This window comes from Chionomys nivalis, chromosome 6, assembly GCF_950005125.1.
Source record: "Chionomys nivalis chromosome 6, mChiNiv1.1, whole genome shotgun sequence".
In the NCBI taxonomy this organism is placed as follows: Eukaryota; Metazoa; Chordata; class Mammalia; order Rodentia; family Cricetidae; genus Chionomys; species Chionomys nivalis.
This window is the reverse complement of record NC_080091.1, coordinates 2,945,557-2,962,687: the sequence shown is the minus strand read 5'-3', so window position 1 is coordinate 2,962,687 and position 17,131 is coordinate 2,945,557. Positions and strand designations below refer to the sequence as shown.

The following is a 17,131-nucleotide window of genomic DNA, read 5'->3' as shown; positions in this document are numbered from 1 at the left end:
GATGTACTGCAGAAACTACGAGACCATGGATGCAAGCCCAGACTACTATACCCAGCCAAGCTCTCGTTCACTATAAATGGAGAAAACAAAATTTTCCAGGATAAAAACAAATTTAAACAATACGTAGCCACAAATCCAGCCTTACAGAAAGTAATAGAAGGAAAATCATTAATCAAGGAGTCCAACAATGACCATAGTGTGTTGAATCTTATAGGAACAATAAAGTTTGTGATTTGATTTTAGGTCTACCACACAGTAGGGAACTCTTGGCTGGTTCTGTAAACCTGGTTTAGAGCCCAATGACTGAGGCCATGGTGATGTAATATGGAAATCTCTCTGATTCTAGAGACTGGAACCTTTGCTGGACATCACAGCCAGAGTTCATAACATGCTTTGAGGTCATTTAAGATATAAGGCTGCTATCTTACTGTGTACTCAAACTGATTGTTAACCCATTTTTAAGAGAACAATGTAACAATGACCACTACTTTCCTTGGTCTTCCGACATAGCCACCTTCTACTAACTAAACTAAGACTTAACTGTAATCTTAAATTATTTTCGTCTGTACCCCTAGAACCAGAACAAATATGTATCATTTGTATAAAACAGCAAATATAGAGGTTAAAAACACTCTTAAATGAATAGTCACCAAATCAGTTGAACACAGCAGCATTACTGGGCAAACATAGTGTTTGTAATTTTTTTTGTTGTCTGGGTGAGTTGGGATCAGTTGCAGTTATTACCTTCATCCCTTGTAAGACTCCACAAATTATTCTGTAAAGTACCCCAATCCTTCCCCAGATGATTCTTATGGGGAAATTCAATAAAAGGGTGAGCAACAAAAGGGGCAGATATACATTTACACACAGAGACAGATGTCGGGACAGACAGACATAGGCACAGACACAGACATGAAAACAGGCACAGGGACAGACAGACTTCTTTAGGAAGGCACAGATTTAGATTCATGCAACAGAGAAGGGAAGACAGGGAACATGTAGAAAATTCAAATCTGGAAATGAATCCCAGTGGAAGTGCTTTTATTTCTTTCCTTAATGCCACACTGATGAAGTATTGGTGACCCTGAGTTTATCACTGATGTGTTGAATCCACACACTAGTCCCTCTGTTGTTGTTTTGTTAAACTTACATAGAATCAAGCTGCCTCCTAAGTACTCTCGCTGACACCTATACATTCGAGCAACTGTGATCCCTAATGACAGAGGCGTCTTTAGTCAATGGGCTCTGGTGAATGCATAGACTCACACCTGGCCAAAGTTTAGAGAATGCATAACTGTGCAGTTCTCAGACCTCAGCAGGACATCTGAACCACAACACCCTACAAGGCTCCTCAGGGACTACTCTGGAAGAGAGAGGCAGAGGTTGTAGATGGTTTCCGTGAAATGGTGTCAAGGACACAATGATCATCACACACAGGAAGGAGCTCGTAAGGCCCCATCCTCAGTGAGAGACTTTTCTCACTTAATTTGTGCTGGGGGATGGGATGCCATAAAAATTACAGAAAAAGGAAATTCAGGTAAGCAGCCACACTTTAACTCTTTGGATGTTAAGGCCAATAGAGTAGTTTGGGTGGTGTTTTTTACTTATGTTAGAGTTGAGTATGGAAACCTCAACAAGGCTGGTCTGTGACTTAGAAAATCCACTAAAATTTATTGACGCCTATTATTGAACTCCAGTTCCCAAAACTGTAATGGCAGGCTCATATACCCAGAAATGGGCTCAACCTGGACTTTGGAGGATTTTGGAGGATAGATAAAAGCAAACATTCCTTAAAAACTTGTGAGGCTATTTGCTCTACCCAAAGTTGTCATTTCTCTTATCACTGGAAGTAGGGAATATTGGCTGCCTGTGGTGTCTATTACCATAATAAGGTACAGACCGGCCTCCAGGCTCCTTCAGTAGCACAAATATCTGCTGTACAGTCCAAAGCCCATGCTAGTGTTCTATATCTTCTACCCTCCTGCCCTCCCCTAACCTTCCTCTAGTTCAGAAGCATCCCTACACCAGCTTCTCATTCTCTTTCTAAGCCTATCTCTCTGTCTCCTCCTGTCTCTATGTTCCTCTCCCTCTCTCTGTGTCTCCTCCTCTGTCTCTCTCCCTCTGCCTCTCTGCTTTTGCTTCTTTCATAGTCAGGTGTTCAGCCAACATCTATTCCTGCTCTGTCTGATTTGATATGCCACTATCTGTTCTATCTCTGATAGGTATTATTGAAGCTTTCTCCTTAAACATGTCACCAAGACATTATCTCAACAGTTTGTACAATACCAAGAAACAGTTTAAAATATTTTTATGGCACGCGCCGGGCAGAGACCAGGCGGGCAGATGCAGGTGGCAGAGACCCAGCGTGCAGATGCACTCGGCGGAGACCGGAGTGCAGATGCACGCAGTGGAGACCCGGCGTGCAGATGCAGCGGATGTGGGATAGTCCAAGCATGAAACAGTGAAGCCCACACTGAGAGCAGATCGCCCCACTACAATTAAATCAAGTAGGTTTCTTGGGGCCTAACCTGCAGAGTGGGAGGCCTTTTATTGCCGAGGTCCACTGGTCTGTCCCTGAAGACCCTCCTGGGTGGGGAGAGTGTTCTTGGCCCCCGGCTGGTCACAGGAAACAAAGCAGGGGCATTCCCCAACCCCCTTGACCCTCCGGTTAGTCTGTGAGGGCTGGTCCCCTCTGCTGGGGCTGCTCCTCCTCTGCTATGACCTCTCTCTCCCTGGCCCATCCCAGCTTGTGCCCAGGGGCCCCCTTCACTCTCCCTCCCTTCCATGGGGCCGCAAGATCACCCAGTTTAGCCTGTTTGGGCTCTGGGTTGGGAGCTCGGGACAGAGGGCAGTGGGAGTTTCTCTGTTTTGGTGGCTGGCCTACAGAGTGGTAGGCCTTTTGTTGGCGTGGTCCCTGGAGGATGGGGAGCCTGGTCCTGTTTCTGAAGACCCTTCTGAGGGGTGAGAGGGATCTTGGCCCACGGCGGGAACCAGGCAAAGGAGCGAAGGCATCTTGTAAGTGGGGGCCCTGGCCAACAGGGAAACCTGATCCTGCTTTAAAAGACCCATTAGATAGCATCGATAGGAGGAGATGGGTAGGCGCCAAGGCAAGAATTCATCCAACAATCTGAAAAACAACATGAAAACACTAGAACCCAAGGATCTTACAACAGAAGGACTTGAACACCCTAACACAGAAGAAGTGGGAAAAACTGACTTTATGAAAACAATGGAGTCCCTTAAACAACATGTAAAAAATGCCCTTATAGAAATGGATGAGAAGTATAACAAAAAGTTTGAAGAAATGAGTAAATACGTAAATGATACCCTGGGAAACCAAGAAAAAATGATCAAACAGGTAATGGAAACAGTTCAAGGATTGAAAACTGAAATGGAAGCAAGGAAGAAAACACAAACTGAGGACCAGCTGGATATGGAAAATCTAGGTCAACGAGCAGAGACTACAGAAATAAGCATAATCAATAGAATACGAGAGATAGAAGAAAGAATCTCAGATTCTGAGGACACCGTAGAGAAAATATCTGTTCTATCTCTGATAGGTATTATTGAAGCTTTCTCCTTAAACATGTCACCAAGACATTATCTCAACAGTTTGTACAATACCAGGAAACAGTTTAAAATATTTTTATAATATATTTTAATGAAAATACTATTATAACCATATATACTGAAATCAATATATATGGTGTCAAGAGATATTTAACATTAAACTTTATAAATTTTCTAAAATATTCCAGAAATTGTCATTGTTGTCAGTAGTAGCTCCTCATAGGCTTCAGCAGCAACTAGAAAGAAAAGCAAGAATTATCAGTAGTATCAAGAACATCATTGGTGGCAGCGACAGGATGAGCAGTAACAGAGGCATCACCAGTAGAATCTTATGTAGTGTCATGTCACAATGAATGTCATTGTAGTTGAGAAGTGGTGACAATGTGGAGTCTTATTTCATTGGCTTTATTATCACATGTTGGTTCTTTGGGGATGGTTATTTCCAAAATGATGCTATCCACATAAGTCACAGTGTATGGACAGAGAAAAATAGAAATAATATCTAACAGTTACATTTCTCTGATTAGCCATTCAGACAACACAAGTTCCATGTTAGATGTATTTTCAATATGATTGGAAAAGATAAGCATTTTTTCTAGTTTTAGGTAATGACTAAAGAGTCCTAAATATAGCACAAAATTTATTTATGATATGTATTGGAGCCAAAGAGAAATGGATTTCTAGTGCATAAATCAGCATCTATTTTAAACCACTGCTGTGGTCTAACTTACCTTGTTAAACTCATTTTAATGCATGTCACGTGTTAAATTAGGTTGAATACCCACATCATCACTGTTGACACAAATTTCAGAAACCATATTCCTGTTGTTACCATGAGCAGTGCCATGGTTGCTTCCCAAAGGGGCAGAAACTTGGAGTGAGTTGCATAGTGGGTGTGTTCAGCTGGATTGGTAGCACTGAAATACTCATTAGCACTCTGAGGGTCAAAAGCGTCACCTGGAACATGAACAAGAGCAGATTCCTGATCAGTAGTGAAGCTACCACACTTGTGTTCTCTTCTAAGCAAGTTTCAAGAACAGGGTCAGAATGTTGCTGAGGGGGGAGAGAACGAGGAAGAAGGAGGAGAAAATGGCATTCACAGATTACAGTACCTACAGCCAAGCTGCAGCCCAGCAGGGCTACAGTGTTTACACAGCCCAGCCAACTCAACGATATGCACAGAACAACCAGGCATATGGGAAACAAAGCTATGGAACCTATGGACAGCCTACTGATGTCAGCTCTACCCAGGCTCAGAGCACTGCCACCTACAGGCAGACTGCATATGCAACTTCTTCTGGACAGCCTCCCACTGGTGATACCACTCCAACTGCCCCCAGGCATACAGCCAGCCTGTACAAGGATGTGGCACTGGTGCTTATGACACCACCACTGGTCCAGTCACCACAACCCAAGCCTCTTGTGCAGCTCAGTCTGCATATGACACCCAGCCTGCCTACCCAGCCTATGGCCAGCAGCCAGCAGCCGCTGCACCTGCAAGACCACAGGATGGTAACTGCCCACTGAGACTAGTGAACCTCAATCTAGCACAGGGGGTTATAAACAGCCCAGCCTAGGGTATGGACAGAGAAATTACAGATAGCCCCAGGTACCTGGGAGCTACCCCATGCAGCCAGTCACTGCACCTCCACCCTATCCTCCTACACATCCTATCTTCCTCTTCACAGCCAACTAGTTACGATCAGAGCAGTTACTCTCAGCAGAACATCTGTGGGCAACCTAGCAACTATGGACAGCAGAGTAGCTATGGGTCAACAAAGCAGCTATATGGGCAGCAGCCTCCCACTAGTTAACCCCCTCAGACTGTTTCCTATAGCCAGGCTCCAAATCAATATAGCCAACAGAGCAGCAGCTACGGGGAGCAGAGTTCATTCCGACAGGACCACACCACATGGTGTCAGGGGCAGGAGTCTGGAGGATTTTCCGGACCAGGAGAGAACCAGAGCATGAGTGGCCCTTACAACTGGGAGAGGAGAAGGAGGGGATTTAATCATGGAGGCATGAGCAGAGGTGGGCGGGGAGGAAGACTCGGTGGAATGGGCTCTAGAGAGCGAGGTGGCATCAGTAAGCCCGGTGGACCCATGGATGAAGGACCAGGTCCTGATCTAGGCCTTCCTATAGATCCTGGTGAAGATTCTGACAACAGTGCAATTTATGTGCAAGGTTTAAATGACAATGTGAGTCTGGATGGTCTGGCAGACTTCTGTAAGCAGTGTGGGGTTGTGAAGATGAACAAGAGAACTGGGCAACGCATGATCCACATCTATTTGGATAAGGAGAGAGGAAAGCCTAAAGGTGACGCCACAGTGGCCTAGGAAGATCTGCCAACTGCCAAGATTGCTGTGGAATGGTTTGATGGAAAAGATTTTCAAGGAAGCAAACTTAAAGCTTCTCTTGCCCGAAAGAAGCCTCCAAAGAATAGCATGTGGAGTGGCATGCCACCTCGTGAGGGCAGAGGGATGCCACCACCATTCCGTGGAGGTCATAATAGCCCAAGAGGTCCCAATGGACCCATTGGTCACATGGGAGGCATTGGAGGAGACAAGGGGGCTTCCCCACCATAAAAACCGTGGGGCTCCTGAGGGACCCCCTCCGGAGGAGGAAATGTCCAGCACTAAGCCGGAGATTGGCAGTATCCCATGCAGGGCTGTGGAACCCAGAACTTGACCTGGAGAACAGAATGCAACCAGTGTAAGAACCCAAACCTTAGGGCTTCCTCCCTCAACCCTTCCAACCTCCTGGATGTGATAGTTGCCAAGGTGGCAGTGGTGGCATGCAGGGAAGAAGAGTTGGACTATTGGATTGTGGTGGTCCTGGAGAAATGTTAGGGGTAGCAGAGGTGGAGAGAAACGTGACTTCTGAGGTGTCCATAGCTTGGACTGAGATGAACGTGGTGGAGAAATACGACATGTTCCTGGGGGTCCTCCTGGATCATTAATGGAACAGATGGAATGAAGAAGAGGTAGACATGGAGAACATGGAAGACCAACGTAATGGATAAAGGCAAGCACGGTCAGGAACTTAGAGACCAGCCCTACTAAAGACCTGCAGAGTTGCATGGATGACCAGATTCATTTTTTAAAACAAGAAAATGTTTTAATTTTGAATTCCATATTTATAATGTTGGCCACAACATCATGATCATTACTGTCTGTACTATAGTGTTTACACCATTTGTGAAGAAATATTAAAACAAGTTAAATGGTAGTTTGCTGAGATTTTTTGTTCTTTTAAGGATCTTTCTTTTACCTTAACAATGGGAACTCTTATGAGCAAACTCAGTATCATTGTGGAAAACCAAGAGAGCCCCTAATTGTAACAAAGTTCATGGTTGTGATTGTCTTCAAAAACATTTCAAATGCTTATTAACTGACAAAAAATGATGTTGCAGAGGGTCAATGATGTCACCAGTGTGGCTACCAGGAGCAAGTTCAGCATCAGCATGTCTTCTTCCCCTTAACGCCCAGTGTAAGTCCTAAAGAAAGTGTGTGATTCATTGTGGTGTCGTGAAGTGTAGCTTCTAAGATTCCAAAGAGTGTCAACACTGTGACTTGTACCTGGAAATGTAGGTAATTCAGTGTCGCCGGTAGGTTGGGGCACAATGCCGTCGTCATAATTTGCAGGAAGAAATCCTTCCGGCTTGGTTTCTTCAACCTTAAGGAAATTTTGAGATGTTAGTTTTCATTAAATATGTCACTGATTATTATTCACTTTAGAAGAACTTATCTTTTAATGCCAGGACTTGACTTATAGTCCTCAAATAATTCTTTGCTCCGGGAAATTTTATAACAGTAACCACTGATATCGTGTAATTTTTGCTTCCTTTCTGTGTGATTCAAAGCCCCTAGTTTGAGAATCTTAAAAGTGGACCTGCTCAGCTTTATGTGTGGGTGTCTGTGTGTGTGTGTGTGTTGGGGGGCGTGGGCTGAGAATAACCTTCATAAGGTGGCTCTCTGTTTTCACCTGGTGAGGCTGCCCTGGTGGCATGCAGCGAGGATCAGGCGGACTTATGGACCGTGGTGGTGCTGGAGAAATGTTCCCAGGTGGCAAAGGTGAAGACAAAAATGGCTTCAGAGTTGTCAGTATCTTGGACCGAGATCGTTTTGGTGGAGGAATATGACGTGGTCCTGGGTGATGGAGGAAGGTCATTGATTAATTACTAAATAAACTGCCTGGCCCTCATGGGTTTGAACATAGGTGGGTGGAGTAAACAGAACAGAAAGCTGGGAGGAAGAGGAAGTGAACTCAGATGCAGGGCAGCTCCTCTCAGAGCAGATGCCATGAAGCTCTGACCCAGGATGGAAGTAGGCTAGAATCTTCCCGGTAAGCGCACCTTGGGGTGCTACACAGATTACTAGAAATTGGCTAAATTAATACGTGAGAATTAGCCTAGAAGGGGCTAGATATAATGGGCCAGGCAGTGTTTAAAAGAATACAGTTTGTGTGTTGTTATTTTGGGGCATGAGCTAGCCAGGTGGCCAGGGGCAGGGTGGCAGGAACGCAGCCCGCAGCTCCCACTACACCTGGAGTCCTCCTGGACCACTGAAGGAACAGATGGAATGAAGAAGGGGTGGACCTGGAGGACCTGGAGGGCCTGCGTAAACGGATAAAGGTGAGAACAGTCAGGAACTTAGAGACCGGCCCTACTTGGGAGACCTGCACAGCTGCATGGATGACCAGATTTATTTTTTAAAACCAGAAAATGTTTTAAATTTAGAATTCCATATTTATAATGTTGGCCACAACATCATGATTATTATTGTCTGTACTTTAGTATTTTCAACATTTGTGAAGAAACATTAAAAAAACTTAAATGGTAGTTTGCTGAGGTTTTTCTTTCAAAGATGGTTGTTTTAAGACTCGACAATGGGAACCCCTTGTGAGCATATGCATAATCATTGTGGAGAACCAAGAGGGACCCTAATTGTAACAAAGTTCATGGTTGTGATTATTTTCAAATACATTCCAAATGTTTATTAACTGTCAAAAAATAATGTTGGAGAGGTTCCATGGTGTCACTAGTGTGGCTACCAAGAACAAGCTCAGCATCAGCCTGTGGTCTCCCCCTTGCATGTCCAATGGAAGTCCTAAAGAATGTGTGTGATTCATTGTGGTGTCGTGAAGTGTAGCTTCTCAGATTCCAAAGAGTGTCAACTCTGTGACTTGTACCTGGAAATGTAGGTAATTCACTGTCTGCTGTAGGTTGGGGCACAATGCCGTCGTCATAATTTGCAGGAAGAAATCCTTCCGGCTTGGTTTCTTCAACCTTTAAGGAAATTTTGAGATGTTAGTTTTCATTAAATATGTCACTGATTTTTATTCACTTTAGAAGAACTTATCTTTTAATGCCAGGGTCTTGATTTATAGTCCTCAAATAATTCTTTGCTCCGGGAAATTTTATCACTGTAACCACTGAGATCGTGTAATTTTTACTTCCTTTCTGTGTGATTCAAAGCCCCGAGTTTGAGAATCTTAAAAGGGGACCTGCTCAGCTTTATGTGTGTGTGTGTTTGTTGGGGGGCGTGGGCTGAGAATAACGTTCATAAGGTGGCTCTCTGTTTTCACCTGGAGAGGCTGCCCTGGTGGCATGCAGCGAGGATCAGGCGGACTTATGGACCCTGGTGGTGCTGGAGAAATGTTCCCAGGTGGCAAAGGTGAAGACAAAAATGGCTTCAGAGTTGTCAGTATCCTGGACCGAGATCGTTTTGGTGGAGGAATATGACGTGGTCCTGGGTGATGGAGGAAGGTCATTGATTAATTAATAAATAAACTGCCTGGCCCTCATGGGTTTGAACATAGGTGGGTGGAGTAAACAGAACAGAAAGCTGGGAGGAAGAGGAAGTGAACTCAGATGCAGGGCAGCTCCTCTCAGAGCAGATGCCTTGAAGCTCTGACCCAGGATGGAAGTAGGCTAGAATCTTCCCGGTAAGCGCACCTTGGGGTGCTACACAGATTATTAGAAATTGGCTAAATTAATACGTGAGAATTAGCCTAGAAGGGGCTAGATATAATGGGCCAGGCAGTGTTTAAAAGAATACAGTTTGTGTGTTGTTATTTTGGGGCATGAGCTAGCCAGGTGGCCGGGGCAGGGTGGCAGGAACGCAGCCCGCAGCTCCCACAACACCTGGAGTCCTCCTGGACCACTGAAGGAACAGATGGAATGAAGAAGGGGTGGACCTGGAGGACCTGGAGGGCCTGCATAAACGGATAAAGGTGAGAACAGTCAGGAACTTAGAGACCGGCCCTACTTGGGAGACCTGCACAGCTGCATGGATGACGATATTTATTTTTTAAAACCAGAAAATGTTTTAAATTTAGAATTCCATATTTATAATGTTGGCCACAACATCATGATTATTATTGTCTGTACTTTAGTATTTTCAACATTTGTGAAGAAACATTAAAAAAACTTAAATGGTAGTTTGCTGAGGTTTTTCTTTCAAAGATGGTTGTTTTAAGACTCGACAATGGGAACCCCTTGTGAGCATATGCATAATCATTGTGGAGAACCAAGAGGGACCCTAATTGTAACAAAGTTCATGGTTGTGATTATTTTCAAATACATTCCAAATGTTTATTAACTGTCAAAAAATAATGTTGGAGAGGTTCCATGGTGTCACTAGTGTGGCTACCAAGAAGAAGCTCAGCATCAGCCTGTGGTCTCCCCCTTGCATGTCCAATGGAAGTCCTAAAGAATGTGTGTGATTCATTGTGGTGTCGTGAAGTGTAGCTTCTCAGATTCCAAAGAGTGTCAACTCTGTGACTTGTACCTGGAAATGTAGGTAATTCACTGTCTGCTTTAGGTTGGGGCACAATGCCGTCGTCATAATTTGCAGGAAGAAATCCTTCCGGCTTGGTTTCTTCAACCTTTAAGGAAATTTTGAGATGTTAGTTTTCATTAAATATGTCACTGATTTTTATTCACTTTAGAAGAACTTATCTTTTAATGCCAGGGTCTTGATTTATAGTCCTCAAATAATTCTTTGCTCCGGAAAATTTTATCAATGTAAACACTGATATCGTGTAATTTTTACTTCCTTTCTGTGTGATTCAAAGCCCCGAGTTTGAGAATCTTAACAGGGGACCTGCTCAGCTTTATGTGTGTGTGTGTTTGTTGGGGGGCGTGGGCTGAGAATAACGTTCATAAGGTGGCTCTCTGTTTTCACCTGGTGAGGCTGCCCTGGTGGCATGCAGCGAGGATCAGGCGGACTTATGGACCCTGGTGGTGCTGGAGAAATGTTCCCAGGTGGCAAAGGTGAAGACAAAAATGGCTTCAGAGTTGTCAGTATCTTGGACCGAGATCGTTTTGGTGGAGGAATATGACGTGGTCCTGGGTGATGGAGGAAGGTCATTGATTAATTACTAAATAAACTGCCTGGCCCTCATGGGTTTGAACATAGGTGGGTGGAGTAAACAGAACAGAAAGCTGGGAGGAAGAGGAAGTGAACTCAGATGCAGGGCAGCTCCTCTCAGAGCAGATGCCATGAAGCTCTGACCCAGGATGGAAGTAGGCTAGAATCTTCCCGGTAAGCGCACCTTGGGGTGCTACACAGATTACTAGAAATTGGCTAAATTAATACGTGAGAATTAGCCTAGAAGGGGCTAGATATAATGGGCCAGGCAGTGTTTAAAAGAATACAGTTTGTGTGTTGTTATTTTGGGGCATGAGCTAGCCAGGTGGCCGGGGCAGGGTGGCAGGAACGCAGCCCGCAGCTCCCACAACACCTGGAGTCCTCCTGGACCACTGAAGGAACAGATGGAATGAAGAAGGGGTGGACCTGGAGGACCTGGAGGGCCTGCGTAAACGGATAAAGGTGAGAACAGTCAGGAACTTAGAGACCGGCCCTACTTGGGAGACCTGCACAGCTGCATGGATGACGATATTTATTTTTTAAAACCAGAAAATGTTTTAAATTTAGAATTCCATATTTATAATGTTGGCCACAACATCATGATTATTATTGTCTGTACTTTAGTATTTTCAACATTTGTGAAGAAACATTAAAAAAACTTAAATGGTAGTTTGCTGAGGTTTTTCTTTCAAAGATGGTTGTTTTAAGACTCGACAATGGGAACCCCTTGTGAGCATATGCATAATCATTGTGGAGAACCAAGAGGGACCCTAATTGTAACAAAGTTCATGGTTGTGATTATTTTCAAATACATTCCAAATGTTTATTAACTGTCAAAAAATAATGTTGGAGAGGTTCCATGGTGTCACTAGTGTGGCTACCAAGAACAAGCTCAGCATCAGCCTGTGGTCTCCCCCTTGCATGTCCAATGGAAGTCCTAAAGAATGTGTGTGATTCATTGTGGTGTCGTGAAGTGTAGCTTCTCAGATTCCAAAGAGTGTCAACTCTGTGACTTGTACCTGGAAATGTAGGTAATTCACTGTCTGCTGTAGGTTGGGGCACAATGCCGTCGTCATAATTTGCAGGAAGAAATCCTTCCGGCTTGGTTTCTTCAACCTTTAAGGAAATTTTGAGATGTTAAGTTTTCATTAAATATGTCACTGATTTTTATTCACTTTAGAAGAACTTATCTTTTAATGCCAGGGTCTTGATTTATAGTCCTCAAATAATTCTTTGCTCCGGAAAATTTTATCACTGTAACCACTGAGATCGTGTAATTTTTACTTCCTTTCTGTGTGATTCAAAGCCCCGAGTTTGAGAATCTTAAAAGGGGACCTGCTCAGCTTTATGTGTGTGTGTGTTTGTTGGGGGGCGTGGGCTGAGAATAACGTTCATAAGGTGGCTCTCTGTTTTCACCTGGAGAGGCTGCCCTGGTGGCATGCAGCGAGGATCAGGCGGACTTATGGACCCTGGTGGTGCTGGAGAAATGTTCCCAGGTGGCAAAGGTGAAGACAAAAATGGCTTCAGAGTTGTCAGTCTCCTGGACTGAGATCGTTTTGGTGGAGGAATATGACGTGGTCCTGGGTGATGGAGGAAGGTCATTGATTAATTAATAAATAAACTGCCTGGCCCTCATGGGTTTGAACATAGGTGGGTGGAGTAAACAGAACAGAAAGCTGGGAGGAAGAGGAAGTGAACTCAGATGCAGGGCAGCTCCTCTCAGAGCAGATGCCATGAAGCTCTGACCCAGGATGGAAGTAGGCTAGAATCTTCCCGGTAAGCGCACCTTGGGGTGCTACACAGATTATTAGAAATTGGCTAAATTAATACGTGAGAATTAGCCTAGAAGGGGCTAGATATAATGGGCCAGGCAGTGTTTAAAAGCATACAGTTTGTGTGTTGTTATTTTGGGGCATGAGCTAGCCAGGTGGCCAGGGGCAGGGTGGCAGGAACGCAGCCCGCAGCTCCCACTACACATGGAGTCCTCCTGGACCACTGAAGGAACAGATGGAATGAAGAAGGGGTGGACCTGGAGGACCTGGAGGGCCTGCGTAAACGGATAAAGGCGAGAACAGTCAGGAACTTAGAGACCGGCCCTACTTGGGAGACCTGCACAGCTGCATGGATGACCAGATTTATTTTTTAAAACCAGAAAATGTTTTAAATTTAGAATTCCATATTTATAATGTTGGCCACAACATCATGATTATTATTGTCTGTACTTTAGTATTTTCACCATTTGTGAAGAAACATTAAAAAAACTTAAATGGTAGTTTGCTGAGGTTTTTCTTTTAAAGATGGTTGTTTTAAGACTCGACAATGGGAACCCCTTGTGAGCATATGCATAATCATTGTGGAGAACAAAGAGGGACCCTAATTGTAACAAAGTTCATGGTTGTGATTATTTTCAAATACATTCCAAATGTTTATTAACTGTCAAAAAATAATGTTGGAGAGGTTCCATGGTGTCACTAGTGTGGCTAACAAGAACAAGCTCAGCATCAGCCTGTGGTCTCCCCCTTGCATGTCCAATGGAAGTCCTAAAGAATGTGTGTGATTCATTGTGGTGTCGTGAAGTGTAGCTTCTCAGATTCCAAAGAGTGTCAACTCTGTGACTTGTACCTGGAAATGTAGGTAATTCACTGTCGGCGGTAGGTTGGGGCATAATGCCGTCGTCATAATTTGCAGGGAGAAATCCTTCCGGCTTGGTTTCTTCAACCTTTAAGGAAATTTTGAGATGTTAGTTTTCATTAAATATGTCACTGATTTTTATTCACTTTAGAAGAACTTATCTTTTAATACCAGGGTCTTGATTTATAGTCCTCAAATAATTCTTTGCTCCGGAAAATTTTATCACTGTAACCAGTGATATCGTGTAATTTTTACTTCCTTTCTGTGTGATTCAAAGCCCCGAGTTTGAGAATCTTAAAAGTGGACCTGCTCAGCTTTATGTGTGTGTGTGTTTGTTGGGGAGAGTGGGCTGAGAATAACGTTCATAAGGTGGCTCTCTCTTTTCACCTGGTGAGGCTGCCCTGGTGGCATGCAGCGAGGATCAGGCGGACTTATGGACCGTGGTGGTGCTGGAGAAATGTTCCCAGGTGGCAAAGGTGAAGACAAAAATGGCTTCAGAGTTGTCAGTATCTTGGACCGAGATCGTTTTGGTGGAGGAATATGACGTGGTCCTGGGTGATGGAGGAAGGTCATTGATTAATTAATAAATAAACTGCCTGGCCCTCATGGGTTTGAACATAGGTGGGTGGAGTAAACAGAACAGAAAGCTGGGAGGAAGAGGAAGTGAACTCAGATGCAGGGCAGCTCCTCTCAGAGCAGATACCATGAAGCTCTGACCCAGGATGGAAGTAGGCTAGAATCTTCCCGGTAAGCGCACCTTGGGGTGCTACACAGATTATTAGAAATTGGCTAAATTAATACGTGAGAATTAGCCTAGAATGGGCTAGATATAATGGGCCAGGCAGTGTTTAAAAGAATACAGTTTGTGTGTTGTTATTTTGGGGCATGAGCTAGCCAGGTGGCCAGGGGCAGGGTGGCAGGAACGCAGCCAGCAGCTCCCACTACACCTGGAGTCCTCCTGGACCACTGAAGGAGCAGATGGAATGAAGAAGGGGTGGACCTGGAGGACCTGGAGGGCCTGCGTAAACGGATAAAGGCGAGAACAGTCAGGAACTTAGAGACCGGCCCTACTTAGGAGACCTGCAAGCTGCATGGATGACCAGATTTATTTTTTAAAACCAGAAAATGTTTTAAATTTAGAATTCCAAATTTATAATGTTGGCCACAACATCATGATTATTATTGTCTGTACTTTAGTATTTTCACCATTTGTGAAGAAACATTAAAAAAACTTAAATGTTAGTTTGCTGAGGTTTTTCTTTTAAAGATGCTTGTTTTAAGACTCAACAATGGGAACCCCTTGTGAGCATACTCAGTATCATTGTGGATAACCAAGAGGGACCCTAATTGTAACAAAGTTCATGGTTGTGATTGTTTTCAAATACATTCCAAATGTTTATTAACTGTCAAAAATAATGTTTCGGGGGTTCCATGGTGTCACTAGTGTGGCTACCAGGAGCAAGCTCAGCGTCAGCCTGTGGTCTTCCCCTTGCATGTCCAATGGAAGTCCTAAAGAATGTGTGTGATTCATTGTGGTGTCATGAAGTGTAGCTTCTCAGATTCCAAAGAGTGTCAACTCTGTGACTTGTACCTGGAAATGTAGGTAATTCACTGTCGGCGGTAGGTTGGGGCACAATGCCGTCTTCATAATTTGCAGGAAGAAAATCTTCTGGCTTGGTTTCTTCAACCTTTAAGGAAATTTTGAGATGTTAGTTTTCATTAAATATGTCACTGATTTTTATTCACTTTAGAAGAACATATCTTTTAATGCCAGGGTCTTGATTTATAGTCCCCAAATAATTGTTTGCTCTGGGTCAGTTTATCACTGTAACCACTGATATCGTGTAGTTTTTTTTTCCTCTGTGATTCAAAGCCCCAAGTTTGAGAATCTTAAAAGGGGACCTGCTCAGCTTTATGTGTGTGTGTGTGTGTGTGTGTGTGTGTGTGTTGTGGGGCGTGGGCTGAGAATAACCTTCATAAGGTGGCTCTCTGTTTTCACCTGGTGAGGCTGCCCTGGTGGCATGCAGCGAGGATCAGGCAGACTTATGGACCGTGGTGGTGCTGGAGAAATGTTCAGAGGTGCCAAAGGTGAAGACACAAATTGCTTGAGACTTGTCAGTATCTTGGACTGAGATCGTTTTGGTGGAGGAATATGACGTGGTCCTGGGTGATGGAGGAAGGTCATTGATTCATTAATAAATAAACTGCCTGGCCCTCATTGGTTCGAACATAGGTGGGTGGAGTAAACAGAACAGAAAGCTGGGAGGAAGGGGAAGTGAACTCAGATGCAGGGCTGCTCCTCTCAGAGCAGACGCCATGAAGCCCTAACCCAGGATGCAAGTAGGCTAGAATCTTCCCGGTAAGTGCACCTTGGGGTGCTACACAGATTATTAGAAATTGGCTACATTAGTACGTGAGAATTAGCCTAGAAGGGGCTAGATATAATGGGCCAGGCAGTGTTTAAAAGAATACAATTTGTGTGTTGTTATTTTGGGGCATGAACTAGCCAGGTGGCCAGGAGCAGGGTGGCAGGAACGCAGCCCGCAGCTCCCACTACACCTGGAGTCCTCCTGGACCATTGATGGAACAGATCGAATGAAGAAGGGGTGGACCTGGAGGACCCGGAGGACCTGCGTAAATGGATAAAGGCGAGAATGGACAGGAACTTAGAGACCAGCCCTACTAGGGAGACATGCACAGCTGCATGGATGACCAGATATATTTTTTAAAACCAGAAAATGTTTTAAATTTAGAATTCCATATTTATAATGTTGGCCACAACATCATGATTATTATTGTCTGTACTTTAGTATTTTCACCATTTGTGAAGAAACATTAAAAAAACCTAAATGGTAGTTTGCTGAGTTTTTTTTTTCTTTGAAAGATGCCTGTTTCAAGACTCGACAATGGGAACCCCTTTTGAGCATATGCATAATCACTGTGGAGAACCAAGAGGGACCCTAATTGTAACAAAGTTCATGGTTGTGATTGTTTTCAAATACATTCCAAATGTTTATTAACTGTCAATAAAATAATGTTGCAGGGGTTCCATGGTGTCACTAGTGTGGCTACCAGGAGCAAGCTCAGGGTCAGCCTGTGGTCTCCCGCTTGCATGTCCAATGGAAGTCCTAAAGAATGTGTGTGATTCATTGTGGTGTCGTGAAATATGGCTTCTCAGATTCCAAAGAGTGTCAACTCTGTGACTTGTACCTGGAAATGTAGGGAATTCAGAGTCGGCGGTAAGTTGGGGCACAATGCCGTCGTCATAATTTGCAGGAAGAAATCCTTCAGGCTTGGTGTCTTCAACCTTTAAGGAAATTTTGAGATGTCAGTTTTCATTAAATATGTCGCTGATTTTTATTCACTTTAGAAGATCTTTTCTGTTAATGCCAGGGTCTTGATTTTAGTCCCCAAATATTCGTTTGCTCAGGGAATTTTTCTCACTGTAACCACTGATATCGTGTAACCTTTCTTTCCTTTATGTTTGGTTCAATGCCCAGAGTTTGAGTATCTTAAAAGGGTCCTGCTCTGGTTCATTTGTGTGTGTTTTTGTGTCT

General features: G+C 44.0%; 1 pseudogene; it reads left to right on the top strand.

Annotated features, from left to right (window-relative positions):
* Positions 1–4,659: 4,659 nt before the first annotated feature.
* LOC130876052 (RNA-binding protein EWS-like) lies at positions 4,660–16,260 on the top strand (annotated as a pseudogene).
* The last annotated feature ends 871 nt before the right edge of the window (positions 16,261–17,131 follow it).